The sequence below is a fragment of the Equus asinus genome, chromosome 2 (genome assembly GCF_041296235.1).
Source record: "Equus asinus isolate D_3611 breed Donkey chromosome 2, EquAss-T2T_v2, whole genome shotgun sequence".
Taxonomy (NCBI): domain Eukaryota; kingdom Metazoa; phylum Chordata; class Mammalia; order Perissodactyla; family Equidae; genus Equus; species Equus asinus.
The window spans coordinates 185,527,951-185,550,923 of record NC_091791.1 but is presented as its reverse complement, the minus strand read 5'-3'; the positions used below and the strand labels follow the sequence as shown (position 1 = coordinate 185,550,923).

The 22,973-nt window shown below is 38.3% G+C and overlaps 1 long non-coding RNA gene across 1 annotated transcript in view; it reads right to left on the bottom strand.

Annotated features, from left to right (window-relative positions):
- LOC139046374 (uncharacterized) overlaps nt 1–21,455 on the bottom strand; it is a 143,086-nt gene extending 121,631 nt beyond the window's left edge. The window contains exons 1-2 of the long non-coding RNA XR_011506351.1: nt 21,011–21,455; nt 18,581–18,671 (exon numbers count right to left, since the gene is read on the bottom strand). This is a non-coding gene — a long non-coding RNA (uncharacterized lncRNA). The remainder of the gene's footprint in view (nt 1–18,580; nt 18,672–21,010) is intronic.
- Nucleotides 21,456–22,973: the final 1,518 nt, after the last annotated feature.

Below are 22,973 nucleotides of genomic sequence, written 5' to 3'. Positions count from 1 at the left end.
GGAAATCAACAAAGAGTAAGTAGCAGAACACACCCAAGGAATTAATCTCACACTTTGAAATTAACCTCACTAAAGTCAGGATTCAAATTCACTACCTCCAGTTAAATAAAGGTAAAGGCCATTTGTATACATCCAAATAGGAGAGCATTCTGCACACGGCTAAGGGGATGGTGTGTGTCACATTTTCCAATTGTTCACTCCTTTTCAGAAAAAGTAACAGCTCCTTTACCAAATATATTTCCATGTATTCAACAAACATTTAGGGACCCTCTCATATGGTAAGCATTTGTTAGGATGCATAGATAAAGAATGTCATGTTCCCAGTCATATGCACATGTTTAAGATGTGAGAGGTTTATTTTAAATAATAAAACACTTATAGCATTGATTTATCTTATTTTCAAAGCAGTATGTATCTGCTGTAAATAATTTAGAAAATATACATAGGCAAAAAGAATAAAATAGTAATAATCTTTTATTCTACCAATCAATAAAACCTCCTGTTATCAAATTCCAATATTTTGAATTATTTCTGTAGACTTTGTCCTTATATATCTACATTTTTAAAAGAAAATACTTACATTTTAGAAACTATTTTCAACCTTTTTTTAAAAAAAATTTAACAATGTATTTTGAACAAAATGCTTATGGACATGTCCCCATATCGTTAAATACCATCGTGTGTAATGGCTCCATACCATTCCGCTGTAAATGCACACCCTAATGCATTTTAGCTAAGCCAATTTTGTTTGCAATTTAGTCATGGAACTGTGAACTTCTCTAAAATGTTTGCTCCATAACCCCTGCAGTGACACAGTTCCATGATATTTATCACTACTTTCTGTCAAACTGTATTGTAGCATTTCCAGTATCTTGAAATTTCATTGAAATGGATAATACTTTTTCATTAAAAACTCTTCCTGAGTTCTAGATTTAAAGTCCCATTTTTAACATGTTAGTCCTAGAAATATAATCAATAATCACTTTATAAAAGATTTCTAAGACATTATTTTTCCATTATTTCTTCTCACTGTATTTGCATGATTCCTCTAAGATTACAGACTATAAAATATACTCCAGCATTCTTCCCTTCACCACCACTACTGTTTCCTCAAACTCGTGAAACATACCCTGAAAAATGTGTCTCTAATCAACAAAACAGGTATTTCCTATGAACATATCTTTGGAATACTAAACTGTAGATGGAATTATTCTAAGCAATAGTCAGAGATGAAATTCATCACGTGATAAAAGCTTCAAGTCATTAAATATTGATACTATGATCCTGTTTTCACTGTTTAATGTTGGATGCTGTGGGGCAATTATCTGAAAATCCAGAAAGGAGAATCAGCACAAGAAAATATTTCTTTCAAATGAATTCTGTGTTTGTTGCCTTACAACCACAAAGCAATTTGGATCCATGTGTAAATACTGCCATGGCCCCAATGTCTCATTTTTACAACAGAAATAGTCTTCACACCCAAAAGCCCAAGAGTGTGTACTTGTGTGTGTATGTGTGTGTGTGTGTGTGTATTTAAATTTGTACGATTAAACCTGAGACAACTGGGACATACTAGATTTATCATTTTTTCCTAAAAAGACAAGCATTTGATATACTTATTTTAGACTAACATTAATTTTTTAAAAAATCAAAATACTCTATTCTAGGGTTAGATTCAATAGAATCTTTTTAAAATGCAAAGAATACAATTAAGATCAGTTTATTTCTACAGATCATTTAAAGACATACAAAAGATTTTAAAATATATAGTTCTAAAATCTCTTATGGAAAAATAATATTTCAACTCATAAAATTGATGATTCAAATATCAAAGTACTTCACGGTAAGGTACTTTGAAGTAGAATTAAAGTATATAACAATACCATAAGCTGCAATTAAAAATATTCCTGATTAAGTTACTGATAAAAGCTGCAGAAGACATTTCCTCGTTAGAGTGGGATGAGGCGTCCTGGCTGCGATCCTCAGCCACTTCTCGCAGCTCTTCAGATGAGTGTAGTCTGCAGCTGTACATTTGTTTGGGATGAGTGGATAGAATAGATGTGTCTCAAGAGTCCCTGTCTGCTCATAAATGCGTACTTCACGAAGGACCAGAGAAGAATTGGTCCCTTGCTCTGTCAGAGCCTTAGTGTTGGCAGTTTTGGTTTTTTGTTTGTTTTACTTTTTCACTCAGAATTACTGAGGAGATTTTTGACCCCTGAAAAACTGCTTCTTGCCCTAAGAGGCAGTGCCTGAACCTTTAGTTAGCCATTCTGTGGTCCCAGGAGTTGTCCCATTTCACTAAAGCCAGAACTCCATGCTCCAATATCTCGGCCTCTGTGTCCCTGTTTTAAACCACAGGCCTGGCCAGCTGAAGTGGAGGGCGTTATTTACACTGATCTTAATCACTAGGAGACACACGTCATCTACATGAGTGCAGGTGGGCGTCAGAGGGCGGATTGGATGCTGCCCCAGCGATGGGTTATAAAGGACCCTAAAATCAGGCTCTGGGTGTATAAAGTACAGAGAACTAGGGCTCATTGTATGCCTTTTAAAACTAAATCAAGCACATTCTCTACTGCAAAGAAGCATTCATTATTATTCTTTAATACCCCAAGTACCAGATAAAATATAGTTTGAATATCCTGAGTTTATCTTTCCTTCTAGTATCAAGCAAGCATAGAATGATGACATGGTTTGGCTAATGAAGTAATTCCAAGGGACCACATATCACTCTGCCAACACCACCACGCTACTGCTTTCACTAACCCTCAGGCTAGTGTAAACATCCTCCACTTTTCCAGTGCCTCTAATGTGACAGATAGGCACTGTGCTAAGTGCCTAACACAAATTGCCTCTGAGCATCTCGCAACACCACTGAGAACTGAAGTATATTCAAAATGAAGGCGTAAGGAGGGGGCTGGCCCTGCCTCTTTCTGTTCCCAGAGCCTCTGTCTCTCGACTAGACCCCGCCATCTCTGTGCATTGATACAAACCATGGACTGTGTTCATTAACGCAATGTGCCTGCCCCTTTCTATAAAAATAAGTCCTTTAGCTTTGGGAAGCTGGCTGGATGCCCCCAGCACAGCCTCAGCTCTGACCCCACTCTTCTTTCTGTGATCAGTCACACAGAGTGACTTGAAACCCTGAACTCGCATGCTACCCTGCAAAGCCTCGTCACGCAGCCTTACATCCAAATTCTCCACCTCAGCAGTACCCTCTCCAACCTCTCATTATAGCAATACAACCTTGCATTGTAATCATTTATAGTCTTGTCTTCATGTTAAAATGCAAGGTACTTGAAGATGTGATATGGCCTGTCATCCTTGTGTTCCCAGTTCTTGATACATGACTGGGAAAAAATAGGTATTAAATAAATAATTGTTGAATGAATTACTGTGTCTCCTCAAGGAAGAAGATTTACTGTGGAGGGATGTGGGCTGCCCCCGGCAGGTCTAGTCTAGAAAGGATGTCTGACACAGCAAACTGTTGCTTGGAGTGGTCCCTGAACCCCGTGTGATTGTTTCAGCGTTTCCCACTGATCAATATTGTCTTACCTCACTCAACCCAGCCATGCCACAACTTACTTCCTCTGACGTAGCTCTGCTTTCAAATACCACATTTATAATTTGGTGCAGATTGTAGAGATGGGGATTTAGTCCTTGTAGGTCAGGGTCTATGGTGGTCAGAATTAGTTGGTAAGAGTCCAGGAGAACAAGAAAGAATGAAATTGAATTGTCTAAAGGTTTTATGGCTTATCTGTATGCAGTGCTGAAATACTTCTGTGTATATGAGAAGGAGAGTGAGACTGAGCAGCAGTAACGCAGTAACGGGTTTTAGAAGGTGAATGGTGGAATTGTCCATAAATAGCTCTAAGAACTGAGCACTCTTGTAATGGTGAGAAGACACAGAAAACATAAAGTCCATCATAAAGGACTGTATCAGGAAAAGACGTGATCAAATGATAAAGTTAAAGCTGAACTAAACTTCTGGAGTGATCAACAGATATGAGAGAAGTGTATTCAAAGACATTTACCATATCGAAACAAGGACCTCACCATCCTCTACATGATGAAGTATATCAAGAACATTGTATTTCAAAGGTTTTTCTACTTTTGTTATATCTATACATTAGTAGTGTACCTAGATAGTCTCAGCTGAAAAGGACATAGCAGGGGGCCGGCCGGTGGCATAGCGGTTAAGTTGGCATTCGCTTTGGCAGCCCAGGGTTCACTGGCCTCTGGTTCAGATCCCTGGCCCGGATCCCAGGCATGGACCTACCCAGGTGGATGTTAGCTCAGGGCTAATCTTCCTCAAAAGGAAAAGAAAAAGAAAAAGAATGGAGCAGGCTGTTTTTAATTGTTGCAAGTAGTGCTCTAGCAGTTTGGGAAGGCTGGGCACTAGAAAGAAATCACACCAGTTAAGTTGTATAAAATTATGTCCTCTAAGCAGCTCTACCATCCCCTCTGCTTTTATTTGTTCCATCAGAATTCTTAGTAAGAGCTTTTAGAGAAAAAAAACACTGTTGCCAAAACAAAACAAAGCTACAAAAAAAATAAGATCTAAAAAGTGTACTTGGCAGTGTCCAAACAGGAAACAAAAAATAAAAAAAACCTTTGAGTATTTACAACAGAGAGAATAGATGTTACTCAGGTGAGAGAAGAGCCTGAGAAATCAAGCCAGTTTCAGAGAAGCCACCCAGAGAATAGCTCAGGCAGTAAATTCTGCTCCATGCCCCGACCAGGAAGAGGCGTGCTAGAAGAACCCAGACCTGGGCCACCTCATCTCTCCTTCCACTTCTTGTCTTCACCTTCTCTGAAAATCACATTTTCAGATTGGCCTTCTTTAAAGAATCTTCATAGCCCCCTAAAAAGTCCTTGTGAAGACTCTGATAAATCCATGTAAGTTTCTCCACGTGTCCCTGCAATGGTCACTGAGGCAGCGTGAGAACAGCCTGATAATTAAGGCTCAGCTCATGTGCTGCATGGGCTCAGGACTAGGAGGGAATTTTGTTAAAGATGTTGCTGTTGTTATGTGTCAAGTTGCCTCAAACTCCTGGTGACCCTGTGAATGAGCGACGTCCACAATGTCGTGTCCTCAACAGCCCTACTCAACTCTTGGGGACTCTTGCCTCTGGCTCCCCTTATGCAGTCAATCCATGTCATATGTGGTCTTCCTCTTCTCCTGCTGCCTCTACTTTTCCCAGCAGTATTGTCTTTTCCAAAGAATCCTGCCTGCTCATGATGTGCCCAAAGTAGGACAGCCTCACTTTTATCATTTTTGCCTCCAGCAATAGTCCAGGCTTAATTTGCTCTAGGATCCTCTTGTCCATCTTTCTGGCAGTCGAAGGTATCCGTGGAGCTCTCCTCCAAGGCCATATTTCTAATGAACCCATTGTTTTCTGTCTGCCTTCTCCACTGTTCAGCTTTCCCACCTGTACATAGTAATTGGGAATAGAAGGGTGTGGATACTCTTGGTCTTAGTCTCTAGTGACATTTCCTTACACTTGATGATCTTTCCTAATTCTTTCATTGCTGCCCTTCCAAGTCTTTAAAAAAACTACAGGTCTGAGATTGCTATGGAATAGGAGTGGGAGGGTGGTAGATGTTCTACGAAAGAAAGCATTTATTACCATCGGAAATATTCAGGGTTACTGCACAAAGCTTAGATTATCTCACAGTTATATTCTATTCACAGCACACAAACTAACCACCTACTCAAAAGGCATATTGGAAAACAAGTGAGGGAGATACTGAATTAGGGATTCCCTCAGATATGTAACGTTGTAAAAAACGTTATAAACCTTTGCTGTTTAACTATTATTAGTAAAGGTGTGTAACACTTGTATATGACGCATGCCTGTATATTGAGACCACAATTGAAATTTTATATTCTACAGAGGCACAGTAGCAACTCCAGGTCTTTTTCCAGCAATATCAGCATTATCCAATGTTTTAATTGCATGGTAATCAAAGTGTCCAGAACTTAAGTGTGGAGAGAAAAGGTGGAGAAATGGAGAGAAGCAGACTCCCTGCCTTGTTTCTGACGTCAGCAAGTAGCAGTAATTGCCAAGTCAGAAAAAGAGAAGAAAGAGCAAAAAGTTGAAGGTAGGGAAAGTCATCACCAGTGTCAGCAGCTGTTCTGAAGGGCGTCCCTGATGGCTTTGTAAAGAAGGAAAAAGAGGTTTGCTGGATGCACCAGTGGGAGCTGGGTTTTCATCTAATTGGGCAGTGACATATCATGGGAGAGATGTTTACAATTCAGGCGATACACACTGTAAAATATCAGTTGAATTAAAGCTTTACCTCTGAAAATTATGCACCATATTCAGTGTTATAAAATTATGGCTTATTTTCTTATATTGCAGAATTTATATTTTCAACATTAGGACGACACACTGAAAAGAAGCTTCAAAAAATGATTAGAAATCGACACTATGTTACAGGAAAATGAACACAAAATTTGCCAACAGCTCTCTATCACCTATATCATGCATAAATACCACAATAATAATACACATGACAAAGAGCATCTGCTTAGTTACTACAATATTGCAATTCTTGGAAGTTTTTCATTCTAAATTTCATTTCAGAGGAATAAAAATAACACAGCAGTAAAATTAAATAGCAATGCAAAATAATGAGAGAAGGAAAAGGCATTAGTTATATGAGCAGGAAAGTGTTAGCAGGCTTTTAAGTGAAATTAGATTTGCAATACATGGAGGTCAATGATGTAAGTGCAGAAAAGTTGTACTAAAAGGCATAGATTTCAGTGTTGCATGGACTTTTTTGTAGGTGGACAGAAATGAAATCTACAACTAAGAGCTAGGGAGATAAAGTGATCATGTTTGAAAGCATATGTTGGTTATGTTTACCATGATTCCTAAAATAAAAGATATCTCCAGAATGAAACTGAATTCACCATCATTAATTATAGCATAAAATGTTTTCAAATTAACAATTATTTCTCTATATTCTCTAAACCACTGCCTATAGGCATTTAACCTAGAATCATATTGTAGAAAAATATCTGAATTTGTAATCAGTCTTCAGCTTTGAGCTTTCATAGTATACGATTCTGACTCTGTCCATGAACATTGAGAGACCGAATTCTCAGTAGTTGTTTGAATGGATACTGTTTGCTGCACGCTGACGTATTCTAGAGAAAGAGAATTTCATTCACACCTTGGAAAGCAGGCAGCTGATACCAAACCAAAAAGACATCGGTAACCGAAAATCCATTTGCATAAATTTTGATACCCAGCTTTGGAAGGTAGTATACCACACTTTGAATCATATTCTTGTTTGTTCTCTGTACTTACCTATAATTAGTGAACTCTAGAAATGCAGATTTTTAGGACAAAGCTCCATATAGAAAGAACAACTACACTATTCCTGTTTGCTTCAAGACATAGTTGTGGTCTAATTTTATCTTTATTCACATATTTAAATTGGTATTTGTCCACCTCAGTAATCATCTACATGCTAGAATTCTAATTTTTTACCAAATAAGAAAACATTATTTGCCAATTTCTCTGTCACCTAAAAGTTTACTTCCTACGGCAGGCAGAAATCACCAGAGGCCCTTCCTTGAGAAAAAAGATTGCTCAAGTTGGAAAATAATCGTGGTCTTATTTTTTCACTTTGTCTTTGCTTTCGCATCACTACTTTTACAAAGGAAGCCCTAGCCTCCTTGATAAAATGATCAGACTTCAAATTTAATCCCACAAAATAAAACTTTCCCCGATCTTCATGAGCGGTAGAAATGTTTGATTTCGTTTATACACATAGATTTGAAAAAAAGTAAAATTGCCATCCTTTATTTCCAAGGAAATGATTGCCTTTCTTCAAAAAAATGCTATTTTGATCCAGCATTTTCCTGTCACTGCAAGAATAAAATAGGTGAATACAAAATAGAAAATATACACACATACAAAAAACATAAAAAGCATTTTTGGTGTAGATTTACTTTGGAGAAAATTTTGGTAGAACACAGAAAAAGTCTAATATATACTAGAAAAGTCAAATGCAAGAAGGTTAAGCTGTTATTAAATTTGATTTATGTTACTCTGATGTGGAATTATTGTTATGGGAAATTCCATATAGACAACTTTTCTGATGGTCCACAGTTGATTTTCAAGGAATCTAGTCAAACTAGTTCTAAAATAAAAGATTGAGCTACTGAAGAAAATAGTCTGCTAGAAATGACTTTTGGAGCATGGGTATATTTTCCCTAATAAAATAAACAAATATATGGATAACACTAACTTGTAGAGATTGACAAAATACGAATAAATAAAAAAATACCAAGTAGAGAATGATTTGTAATTAACACAATTTATTATCTTGAAATAGCAATATTCTTATGCCTTGCCTCCAGAGTTAACCAATTTAGGTCCTAGTTACCCCCACATGTAATCCTGTTAATTTTTAATCATTAGGTATTTGATCCTTAATTGTCTATAAAAGGCAGATAATGGCATCTTACCTAAGTCAGAAGAAAGGAACAGATAATTTTTGGTATTAGTAATTCTATAAGTTGAAGTCGTTTTAAGATTTGTTTAGCAGATTGATACAAATAATTTACAATAAACACATTAGCTGCATATAGAGAGGTATGTCATGCTAGGTGGATGTTTTTGGAAGTTATAATTTTTGTTTTGTTTTGTTGAACATCTATATTGTTCTCAGGCATTGCTCTAGGTGCTGGAAATACAAGAGTAAACAAAATCAAATAGTTTTTGCCATTATGAAGTTAATTAGATGGGTGATTCAGAAAATATTCAGAGAAAATACATAGGTAGTGAGAGACTATCTAAAAAAATTAATTTTGGTTATTGAATAGAGAGTGGCAGGTTGCTAGATTGGCTATTTAGGTGACCTCTGAAGACTAGATGACATGAGGGAGTCAAACATGCTTGGCACTAGGAAGAACAGGCCAAGCATAGGACCTGATCCGTGACCCTGCGGTCCTCACTGTCTCGGAGAAAAGACAGCCCATGTTCAGTTCCCCAAGGTACTGGTGGTAGGTGACAGAAAGGTAAACTAAGGCCTCAGGAGAGATAGATGGGGTGAAATAATTTTCATTTTGAAGAATAGAGGAGTTTTATGGGGAGCATGGCATTGGAGAAATGTACCGGAGAATCTGTGGGTGGAATCCTTACAGAATTTTAGGTGGAAAAAGCCCTATGAACAGAAATATGGGCATGGAAAATAAAATCTACAGTATCATCAACAGTAGCAAGCCTGTACTTTTGAATACTTATCTTGTTATTTAGAAATGGTCAATTGGGACTAGAGCTAATTCTAGCTTATTGGAACTTCTTTGGTCAAAATAAAATGTCACAAAGGCAGAAATGAGGTTTCTCATGTAGTTTGTAAATGAATAAAAAATACATTCTCTAATCATGTACTTGTTCTCGTTTCTACTACCCATCTGGAATCATCATCATGAGAAAAGCTGTCACATGGACAAAGGAAGCCAAAAGAAGTGGTAAGGGGATATTTTTGTCATAGAATAATTAGAGAAATACCCACAACTATGAGTAAAAGGTACGTACTTAGGGTTTCTTTGATGGCAAAAAGCATAATGATTGAGGGAATAGTACTCAAAACCACATTTGCTTCTGATTTAAAATGAATGTATGTATCTATTTTCATGAATTCTAGAGATTATGGTCAAAATAAGTGACAGGACTCATAGGCCTCTTTAGAAAAAATTAATCCCTACCTAGAGTTTGGTTTTGATAAAGATATCCAGTTTTGACAAGGATAAAGATATCCTAAATTCAGAGTCCCTGTCCTATAAAACAGCCCAATGCATGTGCAGACATCCATCTGAGCCACCTGCATCAACCGTGGGACTTAGGGACGAGGGGAACTGCTGCCAGCATGCTGAAGCTCATACTGCTTTCTGTGCCACGAGTAACAAAGTCCCTAGTCTCTGACCCAGGAATCTTGTATCTTTGCCAGTATCCATGAAACTATGGCAGGCTAATTTGTTAGCTCGAAGTAAGGTAAAACGTCACACTCTTCACAGTTCTTGAAATGGAGTTAAGAGGATAAGTGTATTGGTTCACAAGAGTTACCTGATACACCACTCTAGACCCACTGACCAGAATCTCTGGGGGTAAAGCCTGGAAACCTGAAATATCATCAAGCTCCCCAAGTAATCCATACAAACATACTCTTCTAGAACCACAATTTTAGTACATTATTCACTTTATCAGCTATTCAGACTGGTTAAATGTCTTCTCCCATCCAAAGTGTAGAAAATCGGTGGATGCAGACGGCACCGAGATTCTCAGATTGCAGAGAGTAGCCTTGCAAAGTGAGGTCTTCTCTGTCCCAGACTTCAAAACTCAAGCTGGAATTTTCTGTTAACTAAGAATTTTCCCTAAGCCCCTTGTTTTCTGAAGGAGCAAATGCCTTCTTCTGGTCCCCGTGGGTAGAGCTCCTAGATTGATGTTGAAAATGCTCACTAGACAGCTATGACATATGACAAGCCGATTGCTCTCATTTACTTTGACACAGTGGACAGATGACATGAATCTGATAGACTCGGTTTTCTGATTTAATTCGCTCTTCATTTCTTTCTCTCTCCATTACCTTCTTTCACATATTCTTGCTTCTCTAGTCTGGGGTTAAATCATCCTTCTATTTTCCTATTTCCTCCTAGAGACGTTCTGCCCTGTGACAATTCAGTACTTTTGCACATCTATTTTTGTGCATTATGTATATTTTGCTTTTGTTTACAGAAAACGGGCAATAGAAATGTATCCAGGGAAACATCATCTGTTCATCAGAAGGCCTGTGGTCTACGCTGGCGTAGGAATTCCTCTCACCTATCAGAAACCATCTGGAGAAGAGACAATTGATGTTTTGGAGTCATGTGTACAGTTATTGTCCCCAAAGGAAGACCTCGGAGATGAATATTGCCTATCGCCATAGCAGAAAAGCAATCTCTTTGGTGCCCTGAATATTCAAATTGCTTATTCCAGCAACCTGGGCTGTCACCCCCAAAGCAACTCTTCTATAGTTCTTTTTGGCTTCAGTGACTTTGAAATTAATAGACTGTTAACAAAGAATACATTTGTAGTCTGCTGTGAATAAAAAGGGATCATTTAAACACGATATTTTGGAGAACACACTGTATTTAATATAGCGTGGTAAAGCAGCACTAATGCCATCTCTCAGTGGTTCTTGCCAATTAAGTTGATAGTAAGGGTCACAGTGGTCAATTCTGAGATCTAAGTAGTTCTAAAACCATGGAGGGCATTATCCAGTAGGATCAACCTTCACAAAAACACTATAAATGAATCGAAGTTAAAAATATCCTAGGAGATACTAAATATTTTTAAGGGAAAATTGTTTCTGTATAAGCTCAATTTTGTATTTCTTTTCCACCACCTACCAGGTTCTGAAGTTCAAGGCCTGATTTTTTTTTTTAATTAATGCCTCATGTTGTTATGAATAAGAGTGAAAAGAAATAGATTTTTGCTATTCTATCTTATTTCAAAAGATTGCTGAACTTTCCTCAATCATTCATAAACCATTCAGTATTTATCATCTTGGCAGAGAAAGCAGCATGGTTTGAGTTTAAAATTAAATTGTTGGAAATAAACAATCTTTAGCTATCTTTACATCCTACCTAGACAGGTGAAGAATAAAGAGCACGGAGTTATTAATATGTGATCTGCTCACACTGTGGCTTCCTAACCTGGTACAGTCTTAGAGCAGAGTGGGTCAGACCATACGGTGCCTCAGATTCAGCCTGGAGTTCTTGTGGTACATTAATCATAGTCTCAATTAGGAAAGTGAGGAAATGGAATGGGATGGGACTTCCCCCATAGGTTATAGTCGGTTGCATTTTGTTCTCATTGCTTTGTAGTTGATGGCATTTTATTTTATATAAAGGAAACATCAAAAATAAAAATTTATCCTCCTCACCACCATGTAGGAAATATTTTCCATTTACTTTATTTAATGTTAATAACATATGTCTAAGAAAAATAATGGTTAGAATATGCTCCTTTTTTTTTTCCTGAGGAAGATTAGCCCTGAGCTAATATGTGTTGCTAATCCTCCTCTTTTTGCTTGAGGAAGATTAGCCCTGAGCTAACAACTGCAACGATCTTCTTCCACTTTATATATGGGTCACCACCAGAGCATGACTGATGAGTGATGTAGGTTTGTGCCTGGGATCCAGACCCATGAACCCAGGCTGTCGGAGTGGAGTGCACCAAACTTTACCTCTATGCCAAGGGGCTGGCCACAGAATATGCTCCAATTTTAATTCAGTAACTCTTTCATGATGTAACTACCCACAAATCTCATTATGCTTTTAGAAGTAAGAACCTTTAATTATACTAGAATGCATTTGAACAGGTATATACATATTACAGCATTGTTAAACCTTGGGTTTTAATCTATTGGCATTCAGATAATGAGTCAACTGATTTTCCCATTGACTATAACTAAATCGCATTAAGAAAATCAATTTAGGTAATGTGAGATAATTATTTTTAAGAGGCATTCATTAAAAATACACACCATCTATCAATATACACTTATCCTTTCTAACTTAATTCTATAAAGTCTGCTTATATTTTATGAAGTATAATAAAATAAAAGCTAAGAGTTCATGTTCTGATGTCAAACAGCCACACCACTATTTAACAGTATGGACACCTCAGATATGTCACTTAAACTCTGAGTTTCAGTTGGCGTATCTGTAGAAAAGCACAAGGGGAAAGCATTTACCCGGAGGTTGTTGTAAGGGTGAGGACTGTGACTAATGTCTGTGTGTTGGGGGGATCCTATCACAGCGCCTGGCATTTGATGATTGTTAACTATGGCCAATTGGTATTTTTAACTTCTTTTTAAGATGTAGGAGGAGTTGTGTGTTCAGTGATATCTTTAAATTTGTATTTTTAACCATTAACCTATAAAGTTTAGTATGCTGCGTTTTTTGTTTAGTCGTAAATGAAATAGAAGGTTCTTAATATTTCATTGATATTGAAACCACAAATAGAACTTATGCTTACAAGATTACCGTTTTGTAGGTTGTGAGGATTATTTTTTTAAATATAACCTTTGAGTTTAATAATTCAGCTGAGTTTTGAAATAAAAGATTTCTAGAATGCGTTGCGAAGCCTTCTTGCCCTCTCTTAGGCAGAATTAGGATCTGTTCCTATTTGCTCCCATCATGCGTTTTGCACAGCTTTATCAAATGCTTTAGTACGAGCTTGACCAGTTTACAAGCACTGTTTTCAGTATACATATTTTATTATATGTTGAGTAATTTAGGAAAGATGTCTTATTCATTTATACCAGCCCATATTTAACACTACCTTGATATTATAGATATTCAGTAAGTGTTGTGGAATAAACTATATGATTAGGATTTATCACATTACAAACTGAAAATTTACAGTTGTGTCACTTTATGGCTTTATTTGTATGGTTATCATTAAGACCATCAGCCAAACATTTTCAGGCATGTGGCAGGCTTGTACTTGCTGTCTCTCTGGTGATGGAGTTGAACCTTTAAGCCAGTGCTAGCCACCAAGAAGACATGATAATGTCTACGCTGAGCATTTAATTGTCAACACAATACCTTCCAGAGTTAATGCTTCTCTTTGTCAGAGGGATCGGCAAAATCCTCCTGCCTGTCTGCCCAGGGCCCTGGGGGTCTGAAATGGATAGGGCTCCTGCTGATACTGCCTATGACCATGTAATGCTAGAGAGAAACACGTATTTTTGTACTAAACTGAGATTTTTAGATTTTTCCCTAACTTTAATTTAGCCTATCCTACATTCTGATACAGTGTCCCATCATATTAGGCAGAATTTTAGAAAATTTGTAAATGTGACAACTTAAAATGGTTCAAAGAAGAAAGAAATAAGGTGGATGACAAACATGGATTTAGAAAAAAGGCTTCAAATGCAGACTCTAAGGACTTCAATTCCTGCTCTAGGAGGCCATGCGTCTCCTTCACTCTGAGAAGCAAGGAGACCTTCTCAGTCTTTCTCAGGAGATGACTTTGAATAGCAGTCCAAGCAGATAAGATACAAATATACATTACCAAACACAATTATGCATTCCCTAAAATATAAATAGTATAGTAACACTTTAATCAAAAATTCACATGTGCATATTAGAAGATAACCTATAAAATGAACGTGGCTATGTTAAGGTGGTGACGGTAAGAATGACTTATCAAAGTGGCTGTAATGATCTTAGGTGACCTCCTTTCTTAAGTAATTTTAAAAGAAAAATATTTCAGAGCCCTCTTACCTATTCCCCTAATGTTTATAAAATATCTTTCAAATCTTAGGAACTTTGAAATAATACATTCAATCTGTGAAAATGATGAATCTAAGTATGGACAAGGCTCTATCCTTTTAACATCACTGAGAGTTTTAGCTACAATAAAAAAAATAAGCTATTATTAAAACACATACAAATCCACACTTTTTCCCAAGGAAATGAGTGAAGTCTTAATGTATCCCACACACAAAAAAGGAGAGAAAGATTAGCAAAACACCTGCCAAACTGTATTTTATCTGTTTTATATTCATTAGTTTAAGGATATTTTATATCATAATTTATGTCTCTTCTTAGGCATTTTCAATTAGATTATTCAATTGGGGCTTAACATAATATCTAAAGTTATATAAAAGAGAAGTAGAGTCAGAGAAATCCTGGAAGGAAATATTTTTGTATAATATGGCAGAATCCTTCAAAGAAGAATAGATTAAATGTGTTTAGGAAACTATATATTTTGCCTATAAAGCTACTAAAAGGTGTAGAATGAAACCTTCCCAGTTATCTATTGCTGTATAAAAGTGCACTTCAAATCAGTGCCTTCACACAATAGCAATCATTTCTTTTGTTCATGATTCTGGCAGTTCTCACTGGGAAGGCAGCTGGAGTTGGGAACATCTTGAAAACTGCTCCCCTCACATTTCTGGCACCTGACCTGAGACAATCAAATAGCTGGCAGTGAGAACTGCTGGGGCTTCTCTTGCATCCCTTTTGATATGTCTATGGGTGTCTCCATGAGCCTCAGGGTAGCTGGACTCCCAACGTGGTAGCCAAGAGCTGGTGTCCCAAGAAAGACCAGCAGAAGCTTCAGGCATGACCTTATCCAACCTGCTCTTGGAAGTCACACAACAGCACTCCCACTGTATGCTATTTCCTGAGGCTGTCAAAGGCTCAACTAGTTTCAAGGGGAAGAGACGTTCCTGCCTTTTAATGGAAGAACCGTCAAAGAACTTGCAGACGTGTTTTTAAACCATCTCTGAGATACAGATCAACATTATAGGAGGAGACAGGCAGTACAATGAAAATGGGAGTTTATGAAAATCCACAATCCACAGTCTTGTAGGAATTCTGTTTTATCTGAAATGAGTCACTGAACAGCATTGTTCCGTCCACTGAAGTGGGATTTGCACAGTGAGTTCCTGATGGCTGAGCTCCCCAGCAGGAGGCAACGTGACTGAGCAAGCAGCTCCATCACCTCATGCTTCCTCTGCTTCCTCAGCAGCTGAGCCATCAATTGTCTTGACTTTCACTTCCATTCAAAGCAAATGCGTTATTGATGGTGAGACATTCATGCTTAGCATTGAGAAATCCTGCAAGGCAGCTGTTTGGTTTCTTCCAAACATTAAACTGATTACAGAAGATTAAATATAATATTTGTTTGAGAGCAAATAACACAGGACTTGGCAGACTATACAATTAGAGTTTTGAAAAAGTGGTTAAAAGCATGATATTATCCTTTGTCGAACGGCAAAGTGATCTACCAAGTGGAGTTTTTACAATTCAACCAACATCTGAGCAAAGCAACTATTGATTTTTTTAAAGTTGGCTGCCATTTAAATGGGGCAATTAGTTAAAGACTGAGAATAAGCAAAATCTTGCAATGCTACTGCTGTTGATGCCCTGTGACTAATTTAAATCTTTAAAAAGACACAGATTCTAAGTCTCCAGAGGTAAAGCTCAGAGGAAATTGTCAGGGCCGGTGTGCCTAAAGCACAGGCGAAAACGAGCTCCCTCCAGATCTGTCTTTTAAGGCTAATAACGTTCTAATTATAGAGAGAGGATGGTCGCCACGACCAGCTGAAAGCATTCTGTGGATTTGAAAAGCAAATTGAACTGAAGAACACAGCTAACGTCACTGTAGCCTCTGTGGTTCTCATGGGTTTACTCAGCCAAAGCCAGTGAACCCACCAAGGTGACCCACAGCAGGAGGGCTTCTCTCATCTCAGGGACGATTATAAATCACATCACAAATGACTATACAATGACTTATTCTTCGTATACTGGAAAATACCAAAACTCACAATCATTGCAAAGAACTTTAGGCATAATACCTTATTTATGAAGTGCTCCCCAAAAGCTTAAAATTGGACAGTGATGCCTCCTTTTCTATATTTGTTATATTTGACAAGTTGAGGTAATTACTTGGCTGGCATATTTATAACCACCTCTTGTGCTAGGAAGTGACTTTTAATATGGAGTTTTCACGACCAGAAGCCTTGCTCCGCTCAAGAGATGTGCTTTTGAAAGCTGGCTCTGTAATCCTGGACCATCACCTGACTTTCTAACATTTGTTTCTCTCAATCTGTATGAGAAAGGCAGTTACAAAATTCATGGTTGGCTTAAATTTTCATCATTTTGAAATAAAATAATTGTGGTATTTATTAATAAAATATATAAAACCCGGAAATGCTTCTTCCCTCTAAATATGACATTGCAACCTGAAAATCAGGATTATATGGACCAAGAAGAAAGGATTTGGAAACCAGTGAGTAATTTTTCAAAAGACAGTTTGCATGTACTGCTTTTACCTTGTAAAATGACTTTCTCGAGCTGTGAGAAAGGATGGGATTGAGAGCAGAAATGAGGGCATAGCAGCCTTTCTAGGGAAGCTGAAAGGCAACTTGGAAGAAGAGAAGATTCTGGTAAAAATTGTGACTTTTCTCTGATGTCCTTTTGTTCTGAGTTCAGCATTTAAAGGATAAATATATGAATCTTTATAGATTTTTTCTGACAACTTTCAAAACTCTGTACAAAAGGCAGTATAATTTGATCATCATGATTTTTTTTAGAGGATATATCCAGGTTGTTGATGAAATATAATTAAAAACAAAGTCTTATGACCATGAGCACCTCTCCATGAAGGTAGAAGAGAAAGAAGACAGTTTTATTACCGAATAAGTGTTAAAACCAGAAGGTGATGCCCATCACAGGCAATCCTCTAAAAGATTGCAAAGACAGAGAGGTCTCACCCTTTTACATAGCGAAGCAGACACCACTCATTATGTATATGTTCTCAGGGTAAACAACAACTAGTTCTCAAGAGAACTTCACAGCACCATTTCTCACAGTTCATCCCAAAGTCACTTTGTAGTCGAGGTGACCATCTGTGTAAGCTAACTGGCTTTAACCAAAGGCAAAAAACCTTCTCATATCTTCATGACAACAGGTAGTTTTGCAGCTTGGAGCAGGGGGCCCTCCAAAATTAGGCTCCTACGCTCCCCTAGAGATTGGGAAATATGGGCATGATCTTCCTTGATGATTACATTTCAAAAAAATCATTCACAGGGGGCCATCCCCATGACGTAGTGGTTGTTTGTGTGCTCAGCTTTGGCAGCCCGGGGTTTGCTGGTTTGGATGCTGGGCACAGGCCTAGCACCACTTATCAAGCCATGCTGTGGCAGCATCCCACATAAAGTGGAGGAAGATTGGCACAGATGTTAGCTCAGCAACAATCTTCCTCAAGCAAAAAGAGGAAGATTAGCAACAGATGTTAGCTCAGGGCCAATCTTCCTCAAAAAAAAAAGTTCCTAAACCCTTGAGAAAGACATTTTTGAGTCCTAAAGCTGGCCAGAGACTTACTTAGCTTTTATAAAGACTTCCGTATATTTCAAAAGACTGAGAAAGAACTTAGAAGTTTGATAAAGTCAATGCTCTAAGACAAGAAGAGGAGGTGTCTTCCCTTATTTTAAACAGAGGTAATTAAGCCTCTTAATTTGTATCTGCCCTTGCAAGGGAAAGTGCATTCTTAGAGCTAAAAGAGAAATGACCAATTATATGGTACAAATTCATCACTTATAGATGAAAGGATTAAGAACCAGAGCATACAAATGATTTTCTCTGGGAGGATAGGTCCTGATTCCCAATCCACTGGGCTTTCCATTCACCACAACTGCCTCTAGAAACAGGTCCTTAACCCAGGAAGAGGTGATACACCTGGAGTGAACTGTTCCCTTCACTTTCATTACTTTTCTTCCTACTTTTATGCCTATGCTTCCTCCATGAGCTCCCCAGTCTCTAGTGCTCACATTTAATTCGCATAGTAACAGTACCCAACGGATAGACCACTTAGGCCAGGTCTGTACTCCCACGGGTTAAGGCGGTAAAATTCCACATACTGGCAACTTTACAGGTGAGCTTTAAAGTGTGGGAAAGTAATGGATATGAAAAGTCATACAAGGTTTTCTAATGTATATATGCTTCTTCGTACTTATGCCCAGAAAATAATTGAGCACAAATTACTCAACTTCATCTTACCCAAAGTGGAAACGTTGGTGCTCATTCCAGTGAGGATGCTGCCATGCCAACAACTTTGGGTCATCATCTTCAGAGAGAAATTCTAGCCTTCCTGGAGTTGTAGAAAGAAAGACTGGTTATCTGAACAGTAAAAAGCCTTGCATGTCCTTATCACTTGGTAAATAAGCGGTAGAAGTCATAAGTTTACAGGATTACATCTGAATTTTGAAAGCCTTATTTTACCTTGGCTAAATACGCTAAAAAGTCATAATTTTATTTTGCTTCAAGGGGTTCCAGAGAATTTTATAACTCTCTGCCCAGCCACTGGGCTATTTGATATATAATGCCAACAAAGCCACTAATGTGGAACAAATTTACCTTAATTTCTCAAGTGTATATCAAGTCATTTAAGCCATCTGCCAAAAGAGTGATAGCTCAGACAAGGGCAGCATAAACTCACTGATTTTATTTAAAGTGAAAAACTGGTTCTAGTGCCAAACAGCCATGAAAATGAGACCCAAAACCAGTGCTGGATGACAAACCGAATAGGTTAAAAAAAATTACTGATCCTCATAATGATGGAATTCTTTTCTTTTTAAATAAACTAAGTTCCACTTAGAAAACCAGAGGTAAAAAGTAAAAGAGGTTGGAGTGCTTGTTAAAGAGGACCCTGAGCCAAGGAATTCAGGCGGTCTCTACAAACTGAATGCGGCAAGGGAATGGATCTGCCCCAGAGCCTCCACAGGGAACGCAGCTCTGCTGACACTTGATTTTAGCCCCATGGGATCCATCTCTGACTTCAGACCTCCAGAACTATAACAGGTTTGTGTTGTTTCAAGCCACTGCGTTTGTGGTCATTTGTTACAGCAGCAATAGGAAGCTAATACAGTAACGAATCCCACATCGAGTACCTTAAAATTATCGATCTGGTTGCCACTATGGGCAACCGGTTCTCGATTCTACTCAGAATTCTAGAAACCAAGACGGAACATGTATCTTAGCATTTTCCCACCCAAAGAGGAGTGACAGGTGCTAAGACACATGTCTACCAGCATCTAGCAGTCTTTGGTTGAGGTTCCTCCTGGGTCAGGAGAAATCATAGGAAATACCTGCTTATAGGCGGACCTGTGGTCTGCAGATTAGGTTCCCGGATCAGGGCAAGCCTGAGGCAAAGCAAGACAGGGACTGACGTTTGGAAGATGGCCAGTGTATATGAAAACAGAGAAGAACACGCAGCATTTAGATCCACGCACACCCTACATTAACTTTGTCCTGTTATTGATTACTCAAGGTAGTGGCTAACCACAATTTAAAAAAAAGAAATGGATTTGACCAGAGGGATTGTGTGACAAGCGACACTCCCAGTGCTGCAGTTGTTAGTAAGCTCACGAATGATATTAATCCTGTGTCTCCTCTATTATGCATTCTAGATTCTCCTCACCCTTGACCAGCACTTCCGTTACTCTAGGTTGCTTTTCTAGTAGGACAGCCCAGGCCTACATCCCTGAGGAACTTAACTTCCATTTACTCTGCCATTTTCTGGCCATGACTGCTGCCGCTTTTCACTTACAGTTATCACTAGGCATGAAAGTACCCCTGGGAAATCCCCCAAGTTCCAGATATCCTCATTCTTGACCCCATTAGATGTCGGCAATTTTATCTCCTCATGAAAATCAGAGTTATTTATCTAAGGTAGTGTAGCGACTCCTTTGTCTGCTAATCTACTGCCTTAAGGTGTCCAAAATGGCCAGGCAAAGACGTAATCAGGATTAGCAAGATCTTACTATGCTACATGATATAAGTGACCCTTCTTCTGGTCCAGCAAGCAGTCCTCTGGTGCAGCAGAACCAAAACATAAAGGGATGGGAAGCACAACCTCCTTGAGCGAGCAATGGGTTGTCATTTCCAATACAGGCTGTCCTCTGATGCAAGGGAAGAAAGTTTCCTTAAACATGATCATCAAGGTTTCCTGGCTTTGATACCAGGCCCTAAGTTGTCAATTCCTTCCATCCCTGCTTCAGTTACATTGAACAATCAGCAATTTGCTCAGTCCTAATAATATTCACCATTTCCCTCATATCTCTCAACTGCTAGACATATTGCATTAGCCAGGGCACCTCATTTACTAGCATCCACAAGTGTGAGTCATTTTAATTCTGGTATAACAGCAGGCCAGGGCTTCTCACACAATGTTGTTCTCACAGCCTTCTGGCCAGGGAGTGAAGTGACCCAATTCCAGAATCCCATCCTAACAGCCTGCTTCCTACATCCAGTTCCCATAATAACTATCTCAGTTTGGTTTCCTCCAGAAGCTGACCCTGTGAAAATATCCAAATGCATGTAGTTCATTTGGGAAATAATCCCTGGAAACAGTCAGTGTAGGAGTCAGCAAATGAGACCAGGATGGGCAAGGAAAGCATCTAGTGAAGAATGCATTAATGAAGGAGTTACCTCTGTGGACACGGAGCTAAATCCAATTGAGAAACTCTGGGAGCCCGTGTAGAACACTGGACTCAGGCTATCCAACCGAGGGGCAATTGCTCAAATGCTGCTCCAGGCATCATTAAGTCTCTGGTACACTGGGCTGCCGTAGCATGGAGACAGCACTCTGGAGTACAGAGAAAATCCGCAGGAAAATGGAAGCTTGTGCTGGAAGTTAAAAGTTGGGCCAGAGTGCAAGGAAATGGTTAAATATGAGAGAAGGACACTGACCAGATCTGCTACAGCCAAGGATATTGCTTCCTAAAACCCACCAGTAGAACCACTTTCTTCCCTTAGGGATTTCTCTTCCTCCAACCCATAGACAACATATTGGTAAAAAAAAAAAAAATACCTGATGTATAATCCTCTCTGCTTATGAAGACAGATATACTTTGGGCTTTAATTTTCTTGAAATTCCAGACTCCACACAAAGTGCCCTGAGTATGTCTAGAGTTAGAGACGGTCTCTCCCAGCCTATTTCTGTATTAGATGATCAGGGTAGCTATATCAGTACAGAAGTGTTGACTCTATCTAACCCTAATCTAACTCTATCACACCTGCTGAAATGGGAATCACAACTTGCCTGTGTTTGCCTTGGAATCCCTGGTTAAAGTGACATCTGGATTTACCTCTGCCAAACTTCTTGGCTTCCTTTGCCAATATTTGCAGTTATCTTACCTTCAACATTTTTCCTACTACTTCTCCCAAAAGATTTACAGTTATAGAGTTTATACTGGCTGGGACCTACTTTTGTTCCTTTATCAAAAGCATAGCCTAACTAGCTGTTCCTTTGGACATCCAGATTTTTTTTTACTTTCATTTAACATTTGATATAATAGGAACAGACTTCCTGCAGCGCCATTCACCATGGCGGCTACTGATTCCAGGCCTTTTTCAAAAGCACTTAAAGATACATTCACTGGATTCACTGGTTGTCAAAAATTCTTTCTTCTCAAATATTTTCCTAACCTTCTGAAACCTCAAAGCAAATATCAGTAACCTACAAATACACAGAGATGACCTTTGGAGAGCTCAAAAATTAGTTTTTTCTTTTATTTTTCATGAAGGCTTCCCAACCAATTTCATGAGGTTGTTATTCTGAAAAAGATTATTATCCTTTCAATTTGTTCTTTAACACATATGTAAACTATTTTTCTGTGTTTACATTTTGGGTATATTTCCATATACATATGCAAAAGAGACTAGAAAAACATCCAGTTTTAGTTTGGAGATGATAAAAATGATAAAGTTTATCTACAGCAACTCAAATCAAACTTGGGGTTGGGGAGTTTTCATTTTTCTTCCAAAATCTCTCTCATATGTACTAAAAAATTTAAATAGAACAAAATATACACAATGATATAGATTTGTGGAGTTTGCATATGAATCCATGATAATTTTTCCATTTCAGCTAATATTCAACCAAATAAATGCACTTAGGTAGTAATAACTCTAGGCTAACAACTAATAAAATTTACTAAATATAGTTATCATTGAAATACAATTTTTAAAACATAATTACAAAAAGCATGTGGTAGGCTGAATAATGGCCTCCAAAGATATCAAGGTTCTGATCCATGAAACCTCTGAATGTTACTTTATATGGCAAACGGACTTTGCGGGGATGGTTAAATTTAGGATCTGGAGATGGTGAGATTATGCTGTATTATCTAAGTGGGCCCCAGCTGTAACGACGAGTGCCCTTACAAGAGGGAGGCAGAGCGAGATCTGAGTGAGGGAGAGGAAATGTGGTGTAAGGAAGGGATCACGAGCAAAGAAATGCATCCACTTCCAGAAGCTAGAAGGGCAAGGAAGCCGACTTTCCTGTAAGCCTCCGGGGGAATCCAGCCTTGCCAACGATTCGCTTTTAGCACAAGATTCATTTTGGACTTCTGGTCTCCAGATAATAGATATAGGTTGTTCTCAGCCACTA